This window comes from Grampus griseus (assembly GCF_964374135.1).
Source record: "Grampus griseus genome assembly, chromosome: 2".
Lineage (NCBI taxonomy): Eukaryota > Metazoa > Chordata > Mammalia > Artiodactyla > Delphinidae > Grampus > Grampus griseus.
The window spans coordinates 12,641,190-12,654,536 of NC_139018.1; the positions used below are offsets into that span (position 1 = coordinate 12,641,190).

A 13,347-nucleotide genomic window follows, 5' to 3' on the forward strand; every position below is an offset into this window, starting at 1 on the left:
CAGTTTCCCCATTCGGGCGTGGGATCCCTTCCCCTCCCCCAGCCACCTCTCAGGGCTACCAGACCCGTCCCGCCTTCACTTCTCCTCCCCCTTCACTCCCCCTCACACCCCACGTCCTACCCGGTCACTGGGGGCTCCTCCTGCCCCCTTAGGTGTCCGTGGTCCCCCACTGGTGCCTGGTAGGTGCCCTAGTTGTGAGGAGACATGAATTCCGCATCCTCCTAGTACGGCATCTTGACTCCGCCCCCCAAAAAGTAATTTCTTATACTTTGTGCTCAACATAGTAACAAGGTGAAAAGAAGGTGTTATTGCAGCAGAGAGGAAGAAACAGTTCAGTGATGTTTGAATTGAATCTTGAAGGATGATAAAGGTTTTGAGAGGTCAAAAACAGAGAAGAATGCAGGCAGAAGTTAGTAACAAAGGAGTAGAAGAAAGAAATTCAGGGAAATGAACATTGAGCAGCCTTGTGTAGTACAGGAGGGCATGGTAGGATGCGTGCAAAATGTTTGAGGCTGTGTATGGATTTGAATCTCTTAAGGGAACGCTTGTGCACTGTTGGTGGGAATGTACATTGTGCAGCCACTGTGGAAAATAGTATGGAGATTCCTCAAAAAACTAAAAATAGAACTACCGTACAATCCAGCACTTCTATTTCTGCTACTTATTTGAAGAAAATGAAAACACTAATTAGAAAAGATATATGTACCCCTATGTTCATTGCACCATTATTTACAATAGCCAAGATATGGAATCAACCTAAGCATCCATCAGTAGATGAATGGATGAAGAACATGTGATACACAGAGACACTGAAATACTAGTAAGCCATAAAAAAGAATGAAATCTTGTCATTTGTGACAACGTGGATGGATCTAGAGGGTATTATGCTAAATGAAATAAGTCAGAGAAAAACAAATACCATATGATTTCGCTTACATGTGGAATCTTAAAAAAAAAAAGGGGGCTTCCCTGGTGGCGCAGTGGTGAGAGTCCGCCTGCCGATGCAGGGGATGCGGGTTCGTGCCCCGGTCCGGGAGGATCCCACATGCCGCGGAGCGGCTGGGCCCGTGAGCCGTGGCTGCTGGGCCTGCGCGTCCGGAGCCTGTGCTCCGCAACGGGAGAGGCCACAATACTGAGAGTCCCGCGAACCGGAAAAAAAAAAAAAAAAAAAAGAACAAAGAAAGCAAAACAGAAACAGACTCATAGTTACAGAGAACAAACTAGTGGTTGCCAGAGAGGAGGGGCTGGAAGGCAGTGAACGAAATAGGTGAAGAGGATTAAGAGGTACAAACTTCTAGCTCTAAAATAAATAAGTCATGGGGATGTAAAGTACGGCACAGGAAGTATAGTCAATAATATTGTAACAACTTTGTATGGTGACAGATGGCAACTGGTCTTATTGCACTGATCATTTCATAATGTATAAAAATATAGAATCACTATGTTGTACACCTGAAACTAATTTAATGTGGTACGTTAATTATAACTCAATAAAAATTTTTGATTAAAAAAAGACATTATTTACTTTCAGTTTGCATGTCTGCAAAAAGATGCCAAATGATCTAAGGTTTTCTGACAATGAAAACAGAAATAGGAGCTGTCCCCTGCTCCTATTATAAATGTAAACAACCTTGTGAGGACCCTTCTATGCCTCTTTTTCTGCTTGTGTATCGTCCCACCAGCCAAGCATAAGTGAGCTGAATGGCTTTGAAAGGAGTGATTGTGGGAGCAAGGGAATAAATGAATGCAGGCTCTGTTCTCAATGATCTTGTACTTTTTCCATGTCAATAAAAAAAAAATTGTACTCCAGCATCTGTTAGAATGCCGCTGTATCTTCCAGCTTTCACTTGAGGTGGAAGGCCTTGACTTCAACATTTTTAGTAGGACCCATACATTTAAACCTCTTAAAGCGGCTGCTGTCCTACTCATAGAAAATATTCAAATTTGCCCTCAAACTGAAATCAGTTTTAACAAGTACTAATCACTCATTTGTGCATCCAGCACTAGTTTGGTATCTGCAGGGAAAACTGAAGAAGTCGATCACAGTCATTGCCTTTGAGGAGTTTCTTAGTTCATTTTTATGAATAAATTTTAGTTCATTCCATATTCTAAACAGGGCTGTTCTCATGCATAATTTTTTTTTGGTTACACACGTCATTCCAGGTAAAAGATATAAGCATCACTGGAACACCTTTAAAACCATAGAGGAAGCGGGATCAGGGACCCGCCGCGTGCGACCACATCTCTCCACTGGTAACTCTCCGCTCCACGCTCGGTGACCATGGCTGTACTGGTGGCCCTTCTGCGCGGTGGTGCCTGCAGGCGCAGCCCCCTGCTTCGGAGGTGGATGCAGGAAGTAAGATATGTGGAACGAAGTTATGATCAAAACCCACTTTGAATGAAGTGGTCATAGTAAGTGCTACAAGAACACCCATTGGGTCCTTTCTAGGCAGGCTTTCCTCTCTGCCAGCCACTGAGCTTGGTTCCATTGCAATTCAGGGAGCCATTGAAAAGGCAGGGTTTCCAAAAGAAGCAGTGAAAGAAGCATACATGGCTAATGTTCTACAAGGAGGTGGAGGACAAGCCCCTACAAGGCAAGCAGTACTGGGTGCAGGCTTACTTATTTCTACTCCATGTACCATTGTAAACTAAAGTTTGTGTCTCAGGAATGAAAGCTGTCATGATGGCCTCTCAGAATCTTATGTGTGGACATCAGGATGTGATGGTGGCAGGTGGGATGGAGAGCATGTCCAATGTTCCCTACGTAATGAACAGAGGAGCAACACCATATAGTGGGGTAAAGCTTGAAGATTTGATTGTAAAAGATGGGCTAACTGATGTCTACAATAAAGTTCATATGGGCAACTGTGCTGAAAATACTGCAAAGAAGCTGAATATTGCACGAGATGAACAGGATACTTATGCTGTTAACTCCTATACCAGAAGTAAAGCAGCATGAGAAGCTGGAAAATTTGCAAGTGAAGTTGTTCCTGTCACAATTACAGTAAAAGGTAAACCAGATGTAGTGGTGAAAGAAGATGAAGAATATAAACATGTTGACTGCAGAGTTCCAAAGCTGAAGATGGGTTTCCAAAAAGAGAATGGTACAGTAACAGCTCCCAATGCCAGCACACTGAATGAAGGAGCAGCTGCTATGGTTCTGATGACTGCAGATGCAACAAGAGGCTCAATGTTAAACCACTGGCAAGAATAGCAGCATTTGCTGATGCTGCTGTAGAACCTATTGATTTTCCAGTTGCACCTGCATATGCTGCACCTAAGATGCAGGTGCATCTTAAAAGATGCAGGATTGAAAAAAAAGTATTACAATGTGGGAAATAAATGAAGCCTTTAGTGTAGTCATACTAGCAAACATTAAAATGCTAGAGATTGATCCCCCAAAAGTGAATATCAATGGAGGAGCTGTTTCTATCGGACATACAGTTGGGATGTGTGGAGCCAGGATTGTCGTCCATTGGCTCATGCCTTGAAGCAAGGAGAATGTGGTCTTGCCAGTATTTGCAGCGGAGGAGGAGGTGCTTCTGCCATGCTGATCCAAAAGCTGTAGACAACTTCTGTTGTCTAAGGCAACAACCCTATGTAGCCAGAAAGGCCTGCTGTAATCAGGGTGACTGATTACCCTGGGTCAGCTTGTATGAAAATAATCTGTTTCACTTTTTATTATTTTCAACTCTTTTTAAAAAATAAGATAAAAAGATCAAATCCCAAAACCTGTTGAGATTACAAAATAATTTTTTCTTCTACTTTACAGTTTTTGTAATCTTGAACACATTTTTGTTATAAAGCTATACTTTTAAAATACCATTGTGCAATATTAGTGACTTATAAGTAGCTAGAAGCTTCCATTTTAGAGAATAAATCTTAATTTACATTTTTAAAAAAACCATAGGGAACATAGATAAGTACTTAGTATTTAGAGACACTTAAATTTTTAGCATAATGGTAAAACTTTAGGGTCAGAACAGTAATGACATTAAGGCCCTTTGTTTTGATGAGAGCTAACCTTATCCAGTTTGTGGCAACCAGCACTCTCCTTTCTAGAGCGGGAAAACATTTTTCCCTCTCTTCAATTCAGGACCTAGTGAATACATGAGTGTATTTAGTAGAGAGCCAGTGATCCTCAGGATCTCAGTATTTACAATGAGGGAAGCCTCCTCTCTGACCTTGGGGAGGTTACTAGTTAATTATGCTGACTGTAGTCTCTTGGGCATGTTGAAGAAAAGGTGTATTTTTCTAATGGAAAAGTTCTTTTCTGGCAGAGGAAAAATTATGGCCAGTCTTTCTGTCTTGTAGACTTGCAAATTGACTGCACGTGAACCCTTCTTGTGTTCCTTGATTGCTAACACACTGTTGAGTCTGGCTAGCTAATATTTTATTCTGGATCTTCACAACTATAAATGTAAGTGAAATGAACCTATTATTTTCTTTTCTGGTACGATCTGTATCTAGTTTTGGCATAAAAGCAGTTCAGTCATGAAATGAGTTTGGCAGTTTTCCCTCTTTTATGGAAGTGTTCATTTAAGGTACGGATTATCTCTTCCATTAAGATCTTATAAGCCCACCAATAAAATATCGATGGTAGGCCTCACGAGGCTTCACTCTTCTTTCTACTTTATACAACTTCCTGGATTGATTTATTTTTAATTTTACTAAGTACTATTTTTTTAAGCCCCATTTTCTACTGCAGTGCCTTCTAGGAACGTTTCTTCTCTTGATCCCCTAGCTTACTGCTTTCTTCTTCAACTATCAGTTTGATCATTTATTCCCATTATATTGACTTTCTTGATTTGATATTATTCACTTATTTGACAAATATTTATTGAATGTCAGACACTGTTCTGGACACTCACTAATCTGTATAGACCTTTATAAGGACTCCAATAGATCTTTTTCCCTCAGTGACAGTAGTGACATTTTGTCCCTTGGTTGAGCCCCTGCTTTATATTAGAACAGATATGTTTCTTTGTAGTACTTCTGTCTTTAATTTTATTTTTATTCCATACTAAAAATACTTCTCTTTTTCCCTAATACAGTAATACCTATTTCAGGGTAGAAGTGCTCATTTTCTTTCATTTACTCGGAGTTTAGAAATAGCATATACATCATGAAGCAACAAAGCTTTGGGATTCTGATAGTTTTAATTTTGTAAAATAATTTTCCTTTTGTTTTTTTTCCTAACTTGAGAGTTTTGATAACTACTTATTCACACATATCCATTCATTCGTTTAGTGATTCTTAATTTGTTTATCTAGCATGTTCTGTGTACCAGGCCACGTGCTGGCTGTTAGGGCTATAAAGATGCTGGAAGCGTGTTCTCTTCCCTTATAGAACCTGGAATCTGCTGTGAGGGAAAAACATATAAGTTTAACCAAAATATTCAGATATGATGCCATCATAAGGAAATTGAATAAGTTAAAAGGAAAGGAAGATTTCAAGTCAATAAAATTAACCAGGAGTTTAGGTAAGGGAAAGGCCTTGCCCTGTCTATACTTGCCAGGGAATGGTGTGCATATGAGCTGGGTCTTGAATATGAAGAAGGAAGGGTATTGACACATGGGAAGAGTAAGTTATTGTCATTGTTTTTGCTTTCTCTCTATGGTATTTTTTTCCAGATTATGGTTAGATTTTGAATAATGTTTGGGCACTGCTAACCTTACTAGAAATAAAAAGACAAATGGAGTTAGAAGCCCTCCCATTCATAGCAATGCTGACCATCATCATGGCTCTCTAGGTTACTTTTTATCAAAATATGTCCCTTCCCCACCCACTTTATACAAAACAAAAGAGTAATACGTGAAATCTGATTTATTTACTTTTAATATTGTCTATAACAGGTGCTATTAAGATTATAAACCCTTTTATGATGTGTCCTTTGTTAAAGAAAACCAATAGGAAAAGAAAACCAATAGGAACCCTCCTACACTGTTGGTGGGAATGTAAATTGGTGCAGCCACTATGGAGAACAGTATGGAGATTCCTTAAAAAACTAAAAATACAGCTACCATATGATCCTGCAGTCCCACTCCTGGGCATATATCTGGAGAAAACCATAATTTGAAAAGGTACATGCAGCCTAGTGTTCATTGCAGAACTATTTACAATAGGCAAGAAGACATGGAAGCAACCTAAATATCCATCAACAGATGAATGGATAAAAAAGTTGTGGGATGTATATATACCATGGAATATTACTCAGCCATAAAAGAGAATGAAATAATGCCATTTGCAGCAACATGGATGGACCTAGAGATTATCATAGTAAGTGAAGTAAGTGAGACAGAGACAGACAAATATCATTTGATATCACCTGTTTGTGGAATCTAAAAAAAATGATACAAATGACAATTTGGGATCCACCCAAAAAAAATTAGTTTCAGAAGGATACTGTCTGGTTTCCAGAGATTTTTTAATGTGAGAAAATCAGAAGAAAAGAAAAAAATAGAGTAACTCTCTGAATGTATGCTTAATCCAAGGTTAAAATCAGAGGATCTGTAACAATGGACGATCATTCAGCCCTTTAGAGAAATGCCTCTTATTTTTATAAGAATTGGGCAGCAGGCTGATGGCACCCTTGCTCAAAGGCCCTGGAATGGAGCTATGTTAGGCCAATGATTACACAGTGAGAGAATCCTCATTGGTCCAACTATCTCTAACATGTGCCTACATAGAAAGCCATCCCCTGTCCCCCACCAGACCCTGAGAGGTGAGCTAAGCCAGTGCTTGTGCACTGGGCAAGAGTTTCCTCAGAAAATAATACTTAACCTATGAGCAAATTTTTAAAATTTGTTTTGAGGAGTATAATTAATCTTTCCACAACATGAGAAATCAACTATACTTCAATAAAATAAATTTTAAAAATAATCTCTCAAATGCTGAAGGAAATGATAATTGTTTACAAAGTTTATTTAGTTCTAAAGGAGCAACAGGGAACAGAACACTTTGGGTATAAGGTGTTTAACTTGTCAGACTTTTTTTCAGAATGAAAGACAGTGTGGCAAAGGAGAGTGATCTGGACTTTGCTGTTTGAGGAAATAAGCATTTGGAGTTACTGGAGTGCTGAGATGTACAGGATCTTAACATTAAAATGTAACAAGAAATTGGTAAAGATCGAAAACATAATAATACCTAGTGTTAATGAGAACGGCTATCTGAGTCTAACTTGGTAGAATCTTACAGGAAGGTAAGTTGGCAATATATTCATACTGTTTGTCTCAGCAGTTCCACTTCAATGAATTTATCCTAATGAAACAACATTAACTAAACACTAAGAATTAGGTAGAAGCAGGGCTTATATTCAACCACTGGTAGTATAGGATCACCAATCACCATGACCATCTATTAAATCAGAAGAGTTGCTGCTTGTAAACATCCACTTTTCTTATACCAATGCCTATGAGCCAAATGTCAGCCTCTATTAGAGGGTGTTCACTGCAGGATTGTTTATAATAGTAATCAGTTAGAAACCACTTAAATGTACAGTAGGAAATTGGTTAGATTTGCTTTGATATGTCCATATGGTAGAATGCAACAAAGTCAGGTTTTGTTTTGTTTTTTTGTTTTTGGTTGTTTTTTTGGTTTTTGCGGTACACAGGCCTCTCACTGTTGTGGCCTCTCCCGTTGCGGAGCACAGGCTCCGGATGCACAGGCTCAGCGGCCATGGCTCACGGGCCCAGCCGCTCCACGGCATGTGGGATCCTCCCGTACCGGGGCACGAACCCGTGTCCCCTGCATCGGCAGGCGGACTCTCAACCACTGTGCCACCAGGGAAGCCCCAAAGTCAGGTTTTTAAGGAAAAAAATCACATCATAAACTCATTTAATACAGAGTTAAGGAAATTAAAAAAGTATAAAATACTACATACTATAGACTCAAATATGCAATACAATCCAACTTTTATTTAAGACATTAAAAATTGAGAATATAGACCACAAAATTAATAGTGGTTATACTCTGGGTAAGAGGATACTAGCTGTTTTTACTTTTTATGTTTTATAAATTTTACAATGAATTTGTATTAATTTTATAAAAGACAAATATATTTAGCCATATTATGAAAAGATACTTTTCATATTTTGTGTTTTTCTCTAAGTAATCAGACTTTGTTTGCAGACAAGTCTGTTGCTCCCAACTAGTGGATAGTAATTCATATTATAAGTGTGCATTGACCACATTTCAGGTATCCATTTCCCTAATGATAAAACCTAGATTTCCTCCAACTTCCCCAACCATAAACACCACCATAAGAAGCACCCCAGTACGTACCACCCTAAAGGCATGAGTGGAGGGCCATCACATATAGCCCTTGAAGTGGATTTGCTGGGTCAAAGAGAATTCACATTCTTAATGTCACTAAGGACCTCCAGATGATTATTTTTAGAATGACCTTACAAGTTTATACTTTCGTCAAAACTGCAAGAGTTCCCATATACCCCATCTTCTCCAACACTTAGTAGCAGACATCTTTTTTATTTTTGCCATTCTGATGGGTGTAACATGGTGTCTATAGTTTTAAAATATATCTCCCTGATTACAAGTAAGTTTGAGAACCTCTTCATATTCTCGTTAGCTGTTGAGGCTTCCCTCTCTATTTATTGCCTGTTCATATACTTTGCCCAATTTTCTGCTGAGTATCATTATCTTTTTCTCAGTGATTTGCTTGAGCCCCTTAAATATTGAGTGTTTCACTGTTTTGATCATAATCAACAGGAAGAAGTATATGTTATATCACAACCAACACACATTATATATAATATATAATACATTAATATATTAATATATAAGATGTATAGTTATAATCTTATAAGTATGCATATATACTTTTGTACATACATACATATATACATATATGAGTATATGTGTTATATATCAATATATTATTAGAATATATATTGATTATATCAGTAATATATAATTATGTAAGTGTCTATTAAGTCTATATAATTAAATATATGGTTAATTATTAATATGTATTAATGTACTATATATGTAAATATATATATTCCCAACAAATACACACTATTGTATATATGTATGTATTGCATATATTTTTAATTTTACATTTTCATTTACATGGTATAAACAAAATGCTGATGAGTATTTTCTCCTAATACTTGTTATGCACTCTGATATTTTCTATTCTTTCCTACTTTACTTTTTAAAATTATGCTTGCAATTCTCTAAGTTGAATTTATCACTCAGTAATGGTCTACAAATCATAATGTAAAATCAATTGTCCTTGATATAATCCCTGGTCAATTATAGATTTGCAAACATCTCCTGGTTTGTCATGTCTCTGTTAATTTTGCCAAATGGGTACGTTGTTTATCAGAAATTTTTAATTTTGATGCAGTCAAATTTATTCATTATTTGAGTCTTGGTTAGGAAATTTCCCCCCACTTCTAGTTCACATGGATATTCTCCTACATTTTCTTAAATTAGATTTATAAATTGACCTTTTGAATTTAGGACTGCAGTCTGAGACCCACCCTTTTTATTTAATATAAGTTAAAGATTCAACTTTATTTTCTTTACTTTTCTCCATGGAGTGAGCTAATTTGCCCACTACCATCGAATAAAAAAAATTTTTTTGCCATTCCTTTGTGCTACCTTATTTATCATATATCAAATTTACACATAACAGAGATTGATTTCTGTTTCTTGGTCCATTTGATTTTGTCCTACTACTCTATTGTCTGTTCACTTTTAGTGTGATTTATATGAAAGACAGAAGTCAGTCAAGTAAGGAGATAGGTTGTTTTCAGGCAATAGGGGGAGCATCGAAGATCCAAAGATCTGAATGTCTCCGCAGGGTGATTCTGCCTTAGACTTTTATGGGGAGGAGTAAACAAGTTGCAGAAGGGATGATTTATACTTGGGGTTGTTTTTCCAGCAGAAGTCTCAGTCAATTGTGTGAAGAGGAAATGGTTTTCTCTGTGGTTAGCTAGTTTCAGGGGACAAACAATTTTAATCTTAGCAAATCAGTCATGAGACAGAGAATGGGAAATTGGAGGGTCAGTATCTGGCCTCATCAGCAGATTCAGGCAAAAGGGGAAAGGTCTGTATTTGGCCTTGTCAGTGCCCCCTCTTGCTCCATACAAACATCATCTGTCTTAGAACAATCTCAGTAATTTCCATGGGTTTTGGTCAAAGCTAAGTGAAATTGTCCACGGAGTCAGTAGTTTCTTGTTGGCACTCCCCTTGGAGCACTAGCTTAATCATCTGTTGAGCTCTGATGGTGGTCTGAAGCTGAGAAAGTGTTCTGGAGAAAAAGCACTTAATTGGGATACTTATAAAAGAAAGCAGAAAATCGATCATTAGAGGCTATGATAACGAGTAAAACCAAGACCCAAGGCCAGCGAGAACCAGTCTAGTGGATTCCAGGAAATTGGTGTGGAGATCCTTCAAGGATGGGGTTAGGATTGTGGAGGCAATGCAGTGAATTTTTTGGTTAGCATCTCACATGTTCTTGCTTATGATGTAGAGGTCAGAGAGGTTTGGGGGAGCAAACATGAAACAATTTGGGACCCTGCATTTCTGTAGATAAATGAGGAATAGAGAAGGAAATGGTAAGGAGGCCAGAAATGGAAAGGAATAGGGGAGACATGGCTCAGGAAGTTCTGAAACTAATGGACAATAGAAAAATTAAAGAATGATGAGAAGGATACAGAGGAGGAACATGGAGAGCACTGGATAGGGAAATCCCAGGCAATTGTGTTCCAGCATTTTGGGTGGAAGCCAACCCCATTGTGGTGCCATCTGCTTGTTCCAAAATTCATGAGAAAGCAGTTTGTCTCATGTCATCATCTGCTTCTGGGAGCTCTCAAGGAGCCTCAGTTTAAGGTCTGCTGCTAGGGTGAATTTTCCTAACTTCAAAATGAGACTTGTATTGTTAAAATATTAAAACATGAAAGTTGTATTCCTTATAGTTTTGCAGCAGTACAACTGGTTAGGAAGACAGTATAAGGTTCCTTCCGCCTGGGTTCAAGATTGGTCTTTTGATGGTATTTTTTTCCAGAAGACCAGGTCTTCAACATGAAGATCATGTAAGCTCTGAGGTGGGAGGTCTGGGGGAAAGGTACACTTGAACTATCAGTCATAAATATGAGTGTATTGAATGAGACCTTGGCAGTATTTAAGAGTACCAGTCTGGATCATATTTGAACCTCCTATGGTCTAACGAGAGTAAGGAATCTTCATGGGCCTGCCAGTAATTATTTCATAAAGGGATAATCAATGTTGAGAGGAAAGTGAGAAAGTATTATCAGGGTTAATGGCAAGACTTCGGGTCAAGTTAGGTTGAGTTCCTCAGCATTTGAATAACTTGAGTGTTCCATTGGCTCATTCTTTTTTCTTTTGTGGATTAAGGATGGTTAAGGACACTGCCGTTTTTGTGGGAGTGGAAGTACTTAGCAATGTGGTGAGTTCCTCTGTCGCTAGAGAGGAAAAGAGGGATTCCCCAGGTGGGAAAAATTCTAGCAACAATTTAGCTCAAGCTGTGGCAGTAGCCTATTTGCAGGGCAAAGCTTCCAAGCATTATTTTTAGAATGCAGACTATGGTTAGAACATATTTTTACCCATGAGACCATGGGAGTTTGACAAAATCCATTTGCTGATGGAGAAAGGGGCCTGAGGGAGCTGGCTGGCATCCTTGCCCCACCTTTACCTTTTTAACAGGATTGTGTTTCTGGCAGATGGGACAAATTGAGATTACCTGTTCAGTATGAGAGCTGAAGCATCCCCGCCAATATTTGCAGAGGAGACTTAAGATTTCCTCTATCATGATAGGTAACTTATGGAAGCTCTGGTCCAATTTGGTAACACTCACAAATAGAAGGAAAGCACCTGAGCCACTGGAGCTAGAATGAGGTTAAAGTGCCCAAAAGGCCAATGGCTACCACTGAAATAAGACCAGAATCAGAGGATTAATTAACACCTAAGATTTATTTAACCAATAAGGAATAGATAATGTAATTCCAATGTTATTTGAACATTTACACACTATAGGAAAAAGGTGGAAAATCTCAGATCTTTTTATAAAGCTTACATAACTTTAGTAACAGAAATGAGCAAATGCACTTTTGAAAGTTGATACAAAATTTCAAATAAAATATTAGTAAAGAGAATCCAGTAGTATAACAAATAGTACAACAAGATCACGCCGTATCTTCCAGGAATGCAGGGATAATTCAGTATCAGTAAGCTAATCAATATATTTCATTACAGATGCATCAACAAGTTAAAAAGAGAAAAATTAAATAATCATATCATTTCATCCTTAAAAACCATTGAATAAAATTTGGCAGCTCTCCCTTTTAAAAAATAGGAATGAATTGTTATGAAAAATCTATAGTAAACAATGTCTTTAAATGGAAAAACACTAAAGCCACAAGATGAAAATCAGAAACAACAAACATTTGTGGAACAAAGGTACTCAAAGTCCCTCCATGGACCCCCTTCTAGAATGTAAACACCATGTGTCCAGGGACTTCTGTTTTATTCCCCAGAGTACTCTCAGACCCTAGGACACTGCCTGATTCTCAGCAAACATTCATCAGGAACAAAACAGGACTACATGCTACTACCATAATACTCAATGTTGTTTTGGAAGTTACAGCAAGAAGAGTAGGGTGAAGAAATGAAGTAACTGGTTTAACACTGGAAAAGCAGAGATAAAAGCCAGCTATTTGCTGATGATATTATACCAAGGAAGCCTAAAAGATTCTAATAAGAAAATGCATTAGTATTAATAAATTTCATAAGGTGGCCTATAAGTACTAAAGTCAATAACCTTTCTCTATTTTAATAATAATTTCCTAGGAAAAGAATTAGGGGAATTTTTCCATTCATAATAGCAGCAACATCTGTCAAGTACTTGGAAATAAATTTAACAAGACTGGGATCTACATGAAGGAAACTAAAACCTCTTTGAGAGCCATCAAATAAGGTTTGAACAAATGGAAAGAGGCATCATGTCCTTGACTGGGAAAACGTAATTTTAAAATGTCGAGGATTGGTTCAAGATGGCAGAGTAGAAGGACGTACGCTCATTCCCTCTTACGAGAGCACTGGAATCACAACTAACTGCTGAACAGTCATCGAAAGGAAGACACTGGAACTCACCAAAAAAGATACCCCACATCCAAAGACAAAGGAGAAGCTGCAATGAGACAGTAGGAGGGGCGCAATCACAATAAAATCAAATCCCATACCTGTTGGGTGGGTGACTCACAAACTGGAGAACAATTATACCACAGACGTCCACCCACTGGAGTGAAGGTTCTGAGCCCCACATCAGGCTTCCCAACCTGGGGGTCTGACAATGGGAGG

General features: G+C 38.2%; 1 pseudogene across 1 annotated transcript; it reads left to right on the forward strand.

Annotated features, from left to right (window-relative positions):
- The first annotated feature begins 2,281 nt into the window (after window positions 1-2,281).
- LOC309818637 (acetyl-CoA acetyltransferase, mitochondrial-like) lies at window positions 2,282-3,721 on the forward strand (annotated as a pseudogene). The gene has a single exon. The product of its transcript is annotated as an acetyl-CoA acetyltransferase, mitochondrial-like (transcript).
- Window positions 3,722-13,347: the final 9,626 nt, after the last annotated feature.